Source organism: Amblyomma mixtum, chromosome 3 (genome assembly GCF_055824585.1).
Source record: "Amblyomma mixtum isolate Tamu chromosome 3, ASM5582458v1, whole genome shotgun sequence".
NCBI lineage: Eukaryota > Metazoa > Arthropoda > Arachnida > Ixodida > Ixodidae > Amblyomma > Amblyomma mixtum.
In genome coordinates this window covers 88,993,904-89,006,119 of record NC_143014.1, presented here as the reverse complement: position 1 = coordinate 89,006,119, position 12,216 = coordinate 88,993,904, and the positions used below count along the sequence as shown (strand labels likewise).

The window sequence follows — 12,216 nt, the reverse complement described above, 5'->3', positions numbered from 1 at the left end:
ATCAGCAGCCGAGTACCGTAACCACTGAGCCACAGCGGCGAGTCCAGTAAACATGGGTGATTCCGGATCCATATCGTTTTTTTTCGCCGCAAAGAGTTAGAGGAATGCATTGTGTAAATAGTACCGCCCCCTCTGAGTGTTGTTCGTAAATATTCCTTGCCCTGCCACACCGTAGAGCTGTCAGCTACCTAGCCGTAACGGGACACCGAAGGCGAACTGAAGTCGACCAGTAGGGATCCCATAGTGCGTTCGAAAGACAGAGAGTACACTTCCGGTAAAAAAACTTAGCTTTTTAAAGTTGAAAAGGTAGAAAATAAAGAGAAAAAAGGTATCGCCGTTTTGTAGTCGCTTTTGCAAGTGAAGTATTGCGACGTAAAGACAGCCTTTCGAGCGCAATGCGGTGAAGCTAGGTTACATCGTCACTGATTCCACCTGTTATTGCCGAGTCGTCTCTTGTCTTGACTTCACGAGTTTCACTCAAGGGGCGCGAAACTTCTTAATTCTTGTTTTGTCAGCTATACGCATATTGTTGCGGAAGAAACGTCAGTGTGTCCAGAAAGAGCTGTAGAATCGATTTTCGCTCTGAATTAAAATTGTATAAAGTTGTCGTTTGCGTTCATTTAAATTCCGAAAGGCCCATCCGCATAACCCCAACCAGACTTTCCTGGCTCGACATTAAGTCCAGCAGGCACCGAAACCCAAGCTGGCATGCTGAAAAGTTAGTGTCTGACCTCATTGTTCATCACCAACCTTGGTGACAAGACCGGAACGTCACCCTTCAGAGCGCGACAAAAAGTAGAAGCACTAACAAACCACGAGAAAGCCAACTCTGGGGCCGCGCTCATCGCCGCAGAAAACGGTGCTTCGGACGCCTAGTCGAAAGCTGCCGGTGGGTGGCTATGTAGGCAAGAAACCGCCTTAGAGGAAGGCGAACCAGCTTCCGAAGCGTATAGGCGGTCTCTACCGCATCCGTCCATCCACCGTGTACAGTGAACTAGCCAAAGTTCATTACGCAACACCCATCGGGTACACGAGCCAAACACACAAGGCGCTTCGATCCTTAGCTGGCCGCCCGCACGAAGACTGCCACCTAATTTCTCTATGAGGATAAACACCGCCTTACCATAGAGTGGTGGAGGAAAACCGAGACAAATTTTCTCAGGTATAAAGGCAACCAAAGTTGTCACTCAGCATGGCGTATGATACTGTAGAAGCCCCATCGACTGGGCATCCGCGGATTCGGAAAGTATAATTGAATGGTAACGCCTTTCAAGATGAACGAATAGTGGAGTTACGGGTGAACGAATGTATTAACATATCACCATATCATGCTGGCCACGCCTCCTCGCAGCTTCTATGGGAGCGGCTTTCGTCCTGCAGTGGTAGTCGTCAGGTCGATGATGGTAATTAGAATTCTGATCACTGAAGAAAACACCTCGTCTTAGTGATAAAATTCGCCGATTGTTAGTAGCAGTTATGACCTCACAGGATCACGTGACATAGCCGAGCGCTGACATGGCCGAATTTGCGGCACTCCGAACATTTACGAATACGCGATTCTTTCGTAGGCATAGCGGCGATCTTCCAGGAACGATAACAAGGGCGTTAGCTGCTCTGAATGCGCAACTGATTCGGCAACGTCTGGGCGGTAAACCCATCTTTCATGGTCAACACCACTGACCTGGTCGAAGTCTGTGCGACCTTGAACTTGCTTGCACGCCAAGAATCCCTGGTCAGTCATTCAACATTTCCGAAGGGCTCCAGTACTTTCCGCGCGGCGTCGTCGCTGATATTATTTGGAATCCAGTGCAGCTTGATTCATATTTTACTGTGATGATGGCCGATAACGATGTATTTTTTTTGCCTTTTATAAACAACGTCTTCGCGGCGACCACCGCTTGTTTAGCAGCCATTGAATGCGTCGTTACAGCGCAGACGTGATTCAGCGCAGACGCCACGTCTGCTACGACCTTGAGCCACTCTATCTTTTCTCCGAATTCACCGATGTGATAAGGCCAGCCGGACACAACGCACTGCATAAGAACAGTGTTCAGGGATGGATTTCCGGTTGGCAGCTGAGGCAAAATAATTTTGTAATCTTCAGAGGAAACAGTATAATCACGGCCAGCATCCGCAAATACAGCTCTAACCAATCATCATAAAACTGCGCGAAGAGAGATCAAGAAAAAGCATGAACAGGAAAACACAAAGCTGCGCTTTGTGTGTTGTTCGCGCAGTTTTATTACTACTGATTCCAACAACCAACTAGCGCGACTTCATGACTTACAGCTCTCATGGCGCTCATGCTTCGTGCGTCTTCGCAGCTTTCCAGCCGGAAGCAGTATCTAACTGCACAGTACGAGGGGGGAAGAAGGCGTTCTAAGCATTAATAATAATAATAATAATAATAATAATAATAATAATAATAATAATAATAATAATAATAATAATAATAATAATAATAATAATAATAATAATAATAATAATAATAATAATAATAATAATAATAATGCTTAATTCAGCACCAAAATGTACATGGGGGTAGGGCGCCCACAGTAAACGCTGCCTCTTGGACAGCTTGACTCGGCCATGGACACCCAGGCTCACCTTGGCAGCAAAATAGTAGGTTAAAAAAATAAAGGGTCTCACCGAGATTCGAACTCGGATTGCTGGATTCAAAGTCCAGAGTGCTAACCCTTACACCATGAGACCACACATTCCGACGCCGGGAATCGAACCCGGGCCTCCTGGGTGAAAGCCAGGTATCCTATCCACTAGACCACGCCGGAACACGACCAGGTGGAGCAAGAGGACACTCTAGGCATTGTTCGCTTGCACAAAACCCTTAATTTCCAGGCTCAGTGGCATCTCATGTCTTAATATTCCCTAGTCGATAAGCCGCTTCCACGAAAGGAACTAGACTAGAACAGGACAGGAAGTCAAAATCTGAAAGGCAGGAAACAAGGCTGCATCGAGCAGTCTTATCCCAGTATCCCAGAGGGAGGAGGAAGAAGAAGAAGACGGCAGCTTCTCTTGATCGAGCTCCTGTTTTTGCAAAATATTTTGTCCTTCAGTGGCCTTCAAGGCGACGTCGCCGTCCCAGGCGATGGCGGATGACCCGCCGCATCTGCGGCCTTCTGTGGTTTGCAATGTAGACCGCACATATCAACCTGGATGCAGTGTGGATCTCCCCTCAGAGCTCCGGGGATCATGCAATTTTTCTGACTCGGATGGCACGGAGTTCGACGGTGGCTACATCGAGATTGTGAGTGGCGCCTGAATAGGAAGCTCTCCAAAACCCCGACGGAGTGTGGGCCCAGTGTATGTATGAAGCGGGCTAACCAGTCCAGTGTGAGCACGAAGGGGCTTAACCAGCCCAATGTGACCAATCAAACAGTTAACCAGGCCAATGTAAGTGCGGAATCTCTCACACGATTTCATGCATGCCTGTCGAGGATTTAGAAAATCTCAACAACATCAACAGGCAGACTGACTCTTCTTGAACGACTGGTTCCGGGCCAAGTCAAAGAAGTGCGTGATTCATATACACTGCTAGGAATCGCACGTCCACTAAGACTGCTTAATTACTGAGCGGTGTGCGCACAAATTAACTCAAACTGCCCCACATTTGAAGGACAGTGCCTATGCGTACTCCGGCTACAGTCCGACGCCCGCGAAGAGCACGACTCGCTCATCCGAGTACATCAGCTCCGCCATCTTTAGACAGAAAGTTAGCCTGCATCGTTGTTGACTTCAGCGAAGCAGCCATCTTGGAAGGCTTCCTGAGAAATGGAACGCGTCCCAAGATGGCGGCTGTCCGGCTAGACGTCTAAGTAGCCGTCTACTAGGAGGTATTCAAACGCACCCCAAGTGTCACGCGTCCCCAAATGCAAGCAAGTTTGCAGCGCTCAGTTTCCATTACTTCTGCGTACTTGCGCCGTGAGGGGCTTGAACTTTCGCCAACTAAAAGCTTAATCTTGGCCTTCACACGGAAGTTAATGTTTTGGTCTCCGGACACAATCGGCGGACAAATTGTTATATACGTAACACATCACAAATTCTTAGGTGTTACGATGAACCGTGAACTGTCCTGGACGAAGCACATTTCTTTGCTCAAGAAAAAAGCTTGACAGCTGTGTGAGCATTGTGCGGTGCATAGCAGGGAAATCTGGGGTCCCACTGAGCGATCTTTACTTCACGTGTACCAGGTGCTGCTAGTCGGTCTTCTCAGATACAGTGCACCCATTCTCTCGGGGGTCAGACTATCATGCCTGCCTGCGCTTGAAACCGCGTAGGCTCGCGCTTTAAGAGTATGCTTGGGTTTGCCACTCAAAATTTCTACATGGGGCACATTTTACGAGGCCCGCGCCCGCCGAGCACGAATTTATTTTCAAGAGGAGCCTCTTCGTGTGAATTTGTGACATCTGACCAGGCAACGTCATCACCCCCTGACCAAAATTAGTGCTGTGCGCCCAGATTTAGCCTTTTCTAAAACCCTTTGGATGCATTGTAGTGCGGTGCCTTCGAACTACATGCCACACCAGATTGCGGAGGAGCCACTTTGGGCAGTACCGAAACCATATATACGTACAACCATTCCAGGGATTGCAAATAAGACACACATTCCAACAGTCGGTCTGAAACAACTGCGCTGTCATACTTTGTTCTATGTGTGTTGACTCCCAGAACGTTTTTGTGGATGGATCCGTGACGACCCCCTCTTCAGCTGCAGCGGTGATAGTGCCAGGAAAGGCCTTATGTCACAGTTTCAGGCTGATGCATAAAACGTCATCTATACGACAACCAAATTGGCAGCCATACGAGAGGCCGTCCGTTATGTTATTGGTCACCAGTCCGCGCACCAATGGACTATATTCTGCGACTCGAGATCGGCATTGCAGGTCATACAAACTTATGTAAATCCAAGGACAAGTGAGCAGCTGGTTCCATTCAGTTTATGCAGCCATAAACTGTACGGAACGCCTTGCACTTCTGTTCTTGACATGCCCAGCGTACCTCACAATGTCTGGCTGTGCCTTTAGGCTTCGAGGAAATTAAGGGTTTTCGTGATTTCGCCTTTTCGAAAATTTGTGATTACCTTTTCGTTTTATCTTCTTAATTTCAGCGAGAATATCCTCAATGTGTTTTTGTTCTCTAATCTATGCTTTTGTGCCTTTATCTGTTAATGCCGTACCTACTATTTCCATTGTCATGCTTCATAGTGCTGTTCTTAACCTTATTTCAAGTGCTTTTGTAATCCTTTGAATTTGGACATCATATGTGAATAATGGCGGTATTCATTAATTATACACTTCTCTTTTCGTGGATATCGATAAGCAGCTGTTCATAATTTGAGAGAAAAAAGAAAGGCCTGCCATGACAGCACAGTGACTGACGTTCAGCTGCTGATTCGAGGCTAGCGGGATCGAATCCTGATTGCGAAGGCGGGATTTTCGCGGAGACGAAAGGCAAAAGCGCCCATGTGCTATGCGGGGTCAGCACACGCTAAAGGATGGACGAAATCACTGATTCCGATCGAGGACAGAGCACCATGTGACCCGATGTCACTGGCTCCGCCTCGTCCGTGCACGACGCAGGTTTCGCTAGCAAAGAACGGTCATGCGGGTTCCACACTGTCGCCTAAGCTGCTGTCTTCTGCACTTTCAAAAGTACAACTCTTGAGAGTGTGCCAGGCTCCCTGAATAACCTCAATTACTTTCGTTTTCACTTATTTTCTCTTTGGCTTTGATGGGGGTGCTTCTGTGCGATTAAATTGGTGTGGCTTGCGTGGTTCCGTCGTGTGCCTATTTCCTTTGTTTTATGGTTTTGTGGGGGTTTAACATCCCAGAGGGACTCAGGCTATGAGGGACGCCGTATTGAAGGGCTCCGGAAATTTCGGCCTCCTGGGGTTCCTTAACGTGCACTGGTATCGCACAGCACACGAGACTCTAGAATTTTCAACCATCGAAATTCGACCGCCACGTCCGGGATCGAACCCGCGTCTTTCAGGTCAGCAGTCTGAAAGACGCGGGTTCGATCCGGGCCGCGCAGGTCAAGGTTCATTTCCTTTGTGCTGGTACAGTTGTTGGGGTGCCTCACTCTTGGGAGGGAAGTTGGAGTAAGGCAAGGGGGAGAGTGGAAAGCAACGAGAAGCCAACAGAACGGGAGGGAGGGGCTTACCACAACTGGTTTTCTCATCCGTCCTTGCCGTCCCCGTACTGCGTGCTCTGACAAAAAAGGCCAAGGTAAACTCAGACGTTACCCAGAAGTTACTTTTGTCGGCAAAGGAATATGACATGTCGCAGCAAAAAAAAAAAGGGAATTCACCTGTCGAAAATGATATTCGAAAAATATTTTGAAGTATGTTTTGAAATAAACACCCAAAAAATGTCCACTGGCTCCCCAAAAAGTAAAAGCCTAAAACTCTCTACGCATACTGCATAACTTCGGAGTAAGAGCCAAATCCACTCCAGGTCATTCTCATTCTTCCGCTAATTGCTCTCCTGTGATCAGAATGTGTAATTGGTTGGTCGAAGTACCTGGATGTAGTCAGTAACTACCTGCAGTTGCCTTATCATCTATTGTCAACTGCGGCTGTTTTGCCCAACTGTACATATTACTTTCGTTTCCTTGCACTCGTGTCCTTCGTTTCTTTGTAATGCACTTATTTTGTACTTCCTATTTATTCCAATAGACCCTTTGCTACTGTCCGCATCGGGGCATCCAAAAGGCTGCGCTGAACTCTGCTTAATTCGGACAAATTTTCAGTTCCCTTTGAATCCGAATTACCTGAGGGTCAAGTGATTTTATATTTTAACTTGACGGTGTGGTTTGCCTGTCCAAGCACTCGGTAATTTGCTATAGTTCATCTCATGTTGTTTAACAGGACAGCATTCACTCTGAAATTTCTGAAGTATTCCCCATTACTGCGTACATATTTCTTCGCAATTTAATGATCTGTGTGCCTCTTGCGTGCATGTAGTAAATAACATTACAGAGATTAAGCAGACAAGGAAAGGGGAATGAGGGGCTCGTTATAAATATGAAGCCAACAGCCACAGAAACCAAGGGGCATAGGGGAATTTTAATTAATTTATTTATTTTGTGGTGTTGATCAATTTATAATATTACTGAATATGTTATCGCTTAAAGCTAATGAACAAGCGTAGACAGTTGGGCTAGTTGGGTGTGATTTCAGCTTGAGAAACAACGCGAAAGACGAGACAAAAGTGTTCGTGTTGTCAGTCTTCCTTTTAACCAGTCTTTAACGCTGTTTGTCAAGATGGAACATTTTTATTTATATTTTCTCTTTTTTTCGTGGATTTAGGCCATCTGTTCATATTTTTAGCAATTTCTTGTAGAGTTCCGTTAAGACAAACAGGATTACGAGGAATTCCCGAGTATGACAAATGCAAGCGCATTTGATTGGTTTTACATAGACAAAATTAGCTTAGGCAAAGTGTTGATTATGTACATTGGTTAAGACTAACCAACTTTCAGAGGATCAATGAACCACACACTCAGCATTGCAGTCCTCGTGGATCGCTCGCATGGCATTCTCGATACAAACGAGAACGAAGCTTGAAAAGAACGTTTCCCCCGCTGGAAAGCATATCCCGCCTACTAGAGGACTTCCCTGCACCTTTGCTTAAAACTGCGGGAAAGGTTCTTTGAAGGGCGCATTTAAGTGCGTGCGGGGAAGGCCAAGCACCTTCGCCCCTGCATGGATGGGGCGCAGAATTCTGACATCATGATATCTCGGCATCGCACTCCTGTTTTGTGGAGTTAAGATGGGAGCCTAATTCTCAGCTCCCACGGCGTCGCAAGATGCGTTATCGCGGCACAGGTACCTGTCGCCTGCGGGGACAGACATTAGTGGTGCACTGAACTGAGTGTGCACTGAACTGAGTGTGCACTCAAATAAGTGTGCACGCGAATAAGTGTGCACGCAAATAAGTGGGCACTCAAATATGTGCGCCATGAACAAAAGTGAAACTAGCTTGGTGTTCCTTAATGTGATTCGCTTTGTGTGCAGTGTGAGGTGCTCATACAAGGCCTTCAGTTATCGCGCTGAACGTGTATTGCTCAGCAGTGTGGATGTAGCATGCCCAGCTCCTGGCCTAGGCGACAGTGGTTCGATGCCGCTTGACCACCTTCTGTCTTTTCAGGAAACTGCTTTCCTATGGTTGAGCGGGCCGAGGAGGCAGCAAGAACCAATGGGATCCTGTACCAAGGAACACCGCCTGCAGCCCAAGCACAGAAACCCCTAAACCCGGTCCCATTTTTCGGAATAAAGTTTGATACTACTACTACTACTACTACTACTACTACTGCCATAACGACCGATGTGTATTTTGCACTCGCAACGACGCCAACGCCGCGTTTTAGACCGAACGGCACCATTAACTTCACGTAAAAAAAAAAGTTTTTACATTGTCTTTTTTTTTGTTTCCTAAGAGCACATGTGGTCTTCCACTTCTTCCTTTGTGTCTTGTCCAGTATGTGCTTTTTTGCAACATTAAAAATGTGCACTCACTAGCCCCCACTTCAGCTCTGCTGCGCTTAATTTTTGTGCAGTGGGCTCTTTTTTCTTCTATTCCAACAACTGGTGCGTGTGGCATCTTCATCGTCCACTTTCCGCTGTTTTCCACCATTACTTAAATGGCCTGTAACACACCCTGGACAAGTAGTTGTTTTTGCGCCTCTAAGTATATCCCTTTGTGGAAGATGCATTTGTGCCACTTTCTTCGGGAAATGGAGAACGCGCATGCATTCGTTAGGAAAGATGACATTATATTGCACGGAAACTGGGGAAAGCTGGCTTCACGTTAAGAGAAATAGGCTACACAATCCTTAACGCCTCATAGTGCGAGTGAGCAGAGATAACTGGTGACTTGTGCTCACTTGAGGTTTAGAATGGAACTGTACCAGGGAGCACAGACGTCCACAAATCTGTCTGCAGAACTCGAACGGAGCACATAGGCAGCAAGCAGGTTTATGGAGGCTCATTGCCGAATCAATCTCTCCCCCCTTGGATCTGGCACTGATAAAATTTATGACTGCAAACAAATGCGAGTGAAATCGGCGTTTTCGCGTCAATTTCGAGAATGGAATTCCCAAAATTTCGAAGCCAACAATCAAAACAAATATCAAGAAAAGAAACTAGTGCCACAGCAAATGAATAAAATTTAATATCATCTCAGAATAATCACTATCAAATTTTGGTCTTGTTTCGCCACTGCTGAGCTGCACACGTGTTGTGTTTCTTTTTTTCGGAGACGGCGTGCATCCTGGCCAAGTTCCTGATTTAAAAAAAAATTCAGAAATTTTTTAACACAAGGAATCCACGGGTCCATCCTTGGTTCTCGAAGCAACTTGTGCTTGTCTCAGTTGGTTTCCACATCGCATCTAGAATCACTCCGACATCCTCGTCTAGTCTTTGCTGGCCCCACGCTTGCTCCGGGAGCTTGAGGGGGACCTCGAACTTCAGATTTTCTTTTCGCTTCTCTCCGCAGATCCGCTGTCCGACGACACGCTTCTAGAGCGGTGGTGGCGGCCGCCTCTGCGCTTACGACCGGCGCTGCCTTTTGAAAGCTTCGAGTGGGAATGACGGCGCTTCCTAGGCGCTCGTTTGCCCGAGTCGCTGCGGCCAGACGAGCTGGCCCGAGACCGGCGATGGGATCGGACGCGACGCCGTCCGCCACCGCTGCTTCGAGAGTGATGACGCCTGCTTCGGTGCCGCTTCTCACCTCCGACACTGCGAGATTTGCTTCCCGGTCGCCGGCGGGTACCACGCGTACGTGCGCCCCCGTCGGTGTTGTCTGATGGCGGCTCCGTTGCCTTGAGTGGAGAACGGCCCCTCCGGCGGAGGATCTTCATCTTCACTTTATCTATGGAGGGTCCAGTGGCCTCGCTTCCCGGCACATCGGCCGCTTTTTTTACATACTGATTCTTAGCGGTGGCAGACGTCTCCCGCAATGCTGATTTCCCTGATGTGCTAGCAGCGGCTTTCGGTACGACACCCTTGAGTGCCATGGGTTCCTTTGGAGAAAGGAGTGCAGCCCTGCGGCGGCTTGTGCTGGGTTTCGCTGTCGACAAGTCAACCGCGCCCGCGGCCGCCGTTGCCTTCTTGCGGGTTCCCCTGGGCTTCGGCTTCTCGGGGTTTTCCTTTTTCTGGGTCCCTGTCAGCTTCGAATCGTCGGGGTCGCTTTCGTTGGGGGTCAACTTTCGCTTTGGGGCTTTCCTAGTACGCCTGGTACCGTCGCTCTCCATGATCCGTTCAGGTCAGCCTCCGTGGGCAACTTGGTGTTGCACCTGGTGCGATGATTGCGTCGGCCGCCGTCGAAGGCGCAGGCAACCCAGGGGCTGGACTCAGCTTCGCGAGGCACGGGAAGCGACTCCACCGCAGGGGCCTTCCTCCGTCGGGGCAAGGGCCTTGGGAACCGGCCTGGACCGGCAAAGCCCAGGACAACTGTCGGTCCGCGGGGCGACTAGGGGCGGTACTGCGCGTGGCACGCGCGCGCGGCTGCCTCCTTCTCCTTGTCTTCGTCTGCTCGCACTGCGGTTGCAGCGCATGCCCATGTGGCGTGGCCGAAAGGTACAAGAGCTCAGATCATGGTGTTTAAACAAACACTTTTGGAATCACGAAAATGAAAGAAAAGCACCTTCAAGTAGACTATATTGAAAGAGCATCCCTTCACCTCCTCCGAGAGAGAAAATTATCAAAAGCGAAGAGCATCATTCTTGATTACCTCAGTAAACATGGTTTGGTTTGTTTTGGTTTATTCGGGTTTAACGTCCCAAAGCATCTTAGGCTATGAGGAACGCCGTAGTGAAGGGATCCGGAAATTTCGACCACCTGGGATTCTTTAACATGCACTGACATCGCACAGTACACGGGCCTCTAGAATTTCGCCTTCATCTAAATTCAGCCGCCGCGGCCCGGATCGAACCCGCGTCTTTCGGATCAGCAGCCGAGTACCGTAACCATTGGGCTACCGCGGCGGGTCCAGCAAACATGGATGATTCTGGATCCATGTCATTTTTTTTTCGCCGCAAGGAGTTAGAGAAATGCATTGTGTAAATAGTACCGCCCCCTCTGAGTCTTGTTCGTAAATATTCCTTGCCCTGCCACACCGTAGAGCTGTCAGCTACCTAGCCGTAACGGGACACCGAAGGCGAACTGAAGTCGACCAGTATGAATCCAATAGTGCGTTCGAAAGACAGAGAGTACACTTCCGGTAAAAAAAACTTAGCTTTTTAAAGTTGAAAAGGTAGAAAATAAAGAGAAAAAAGGTATCGCCGTTTTGTAGTCGCTTTTGCAAGTGAAGTATTGCGACGTAAAGACAGCCTTTCGAGCGCAATGCGGTGAAGCTAGGTTACATCGTCACTGATTCCACCTGTTATTGCCGAGTCGTCTTTTGTCTTGACTTCACGAGTTTCACTCAAGGGGCGCGAAACTTCTTAATTCTTGTTTTGTCAGCTATACGCATATTGTTGCCGAAGAAACGACAGTGTATCCAGAAAGAGCTGTAGAATCGAGTTTCACTCTGAATTAAAATTCTATGAAGTTGTCGTTTGCGTTCATTTAAATTCCGAAATGCGCATCCTGATAGCCCGAACCAGACTTTCCTGGCTCGACATTAAGTCCAGCAGGCACCGAAACCCAAGCTGGTATGCTGACAAGTTAGTGTCTGACCTCATTGTTCATCACCAACCTTGGTGACAAGACCGGAACGTCACCCTTCAGAGCGCGATAAAAAGTAGAAGCACTAACGAACCACGAGAAAGCCAACTCTGGGGCCGCGCTCATCGCCGCAGAAAACGGTGCTTCCGACGCCTAGTCGAAAGCTGCCGGTGAGTGGCTATGTAGGCAAGAAACCGCCTTGTGAGGAAGGCGAAGCAGCTTCCCAAGCGTATAGGCGGTCTCTACCGCATCCGTCCATCCACCGTGCACAGTGAACTCGCCAAAGTTCATTACGCAACACCCATCGGGTACACGAGCCAAACACACAAGGCGCTTCGATCCTTAGCTGGCCGCCCGCACGAAGACTGCCACCTAATTTCTCTATGAGGATAAACACCGCCTTACCATAGAGTGGTGGAGGAAAACCGAGACAAATTTTCTCAGGTATTAAGGCAACCAAAGTTGTCACTCAGCATGGCGTATGATACTGTAGAAGCCTTCTGTACGATACTGTAGAAGCCCCTATAAAC

General features: G+C 48.3%; 2 non-coding genes and 1 pseudogene across 2 annotated transcripts; all 3 read right to left on the bottom strand.

The window, feature by feature from the left end:
- Positions 1 to 2,640: 2,640 nt before the first annotated feature.
- Positions 2,641 to 2,712, bottom strand: TRNAQ-UUG (transfer RNA glutamine (anticodon UUG)). The gene has a single exon. It is a non-coding gene; the product is annotated as a tRNA-Gln (tRNA).
- Positions 2,713 to 2,717: 5 nt separating this feature from the next.
- On the bottom strand, positions 2,718 to 2,789 carry TRNAE-UUC (transfer RNA glutamic acid (anticodon UUC)). The gene has a single exon. It is a non-coding gene; the product is annotated as a tRNA-Glu (tRNA).
- A 6,643-nt stretch (positions 2,790 to 9,432) lies between these two features.
- On the bottom strand, positions 9,433 to 10,272 carry LOC149350898 (uncharacterized; annotated as a pseudogene).
- Positions 10,273 to 12,216: the final 1,944 nt, after the last annotated feature.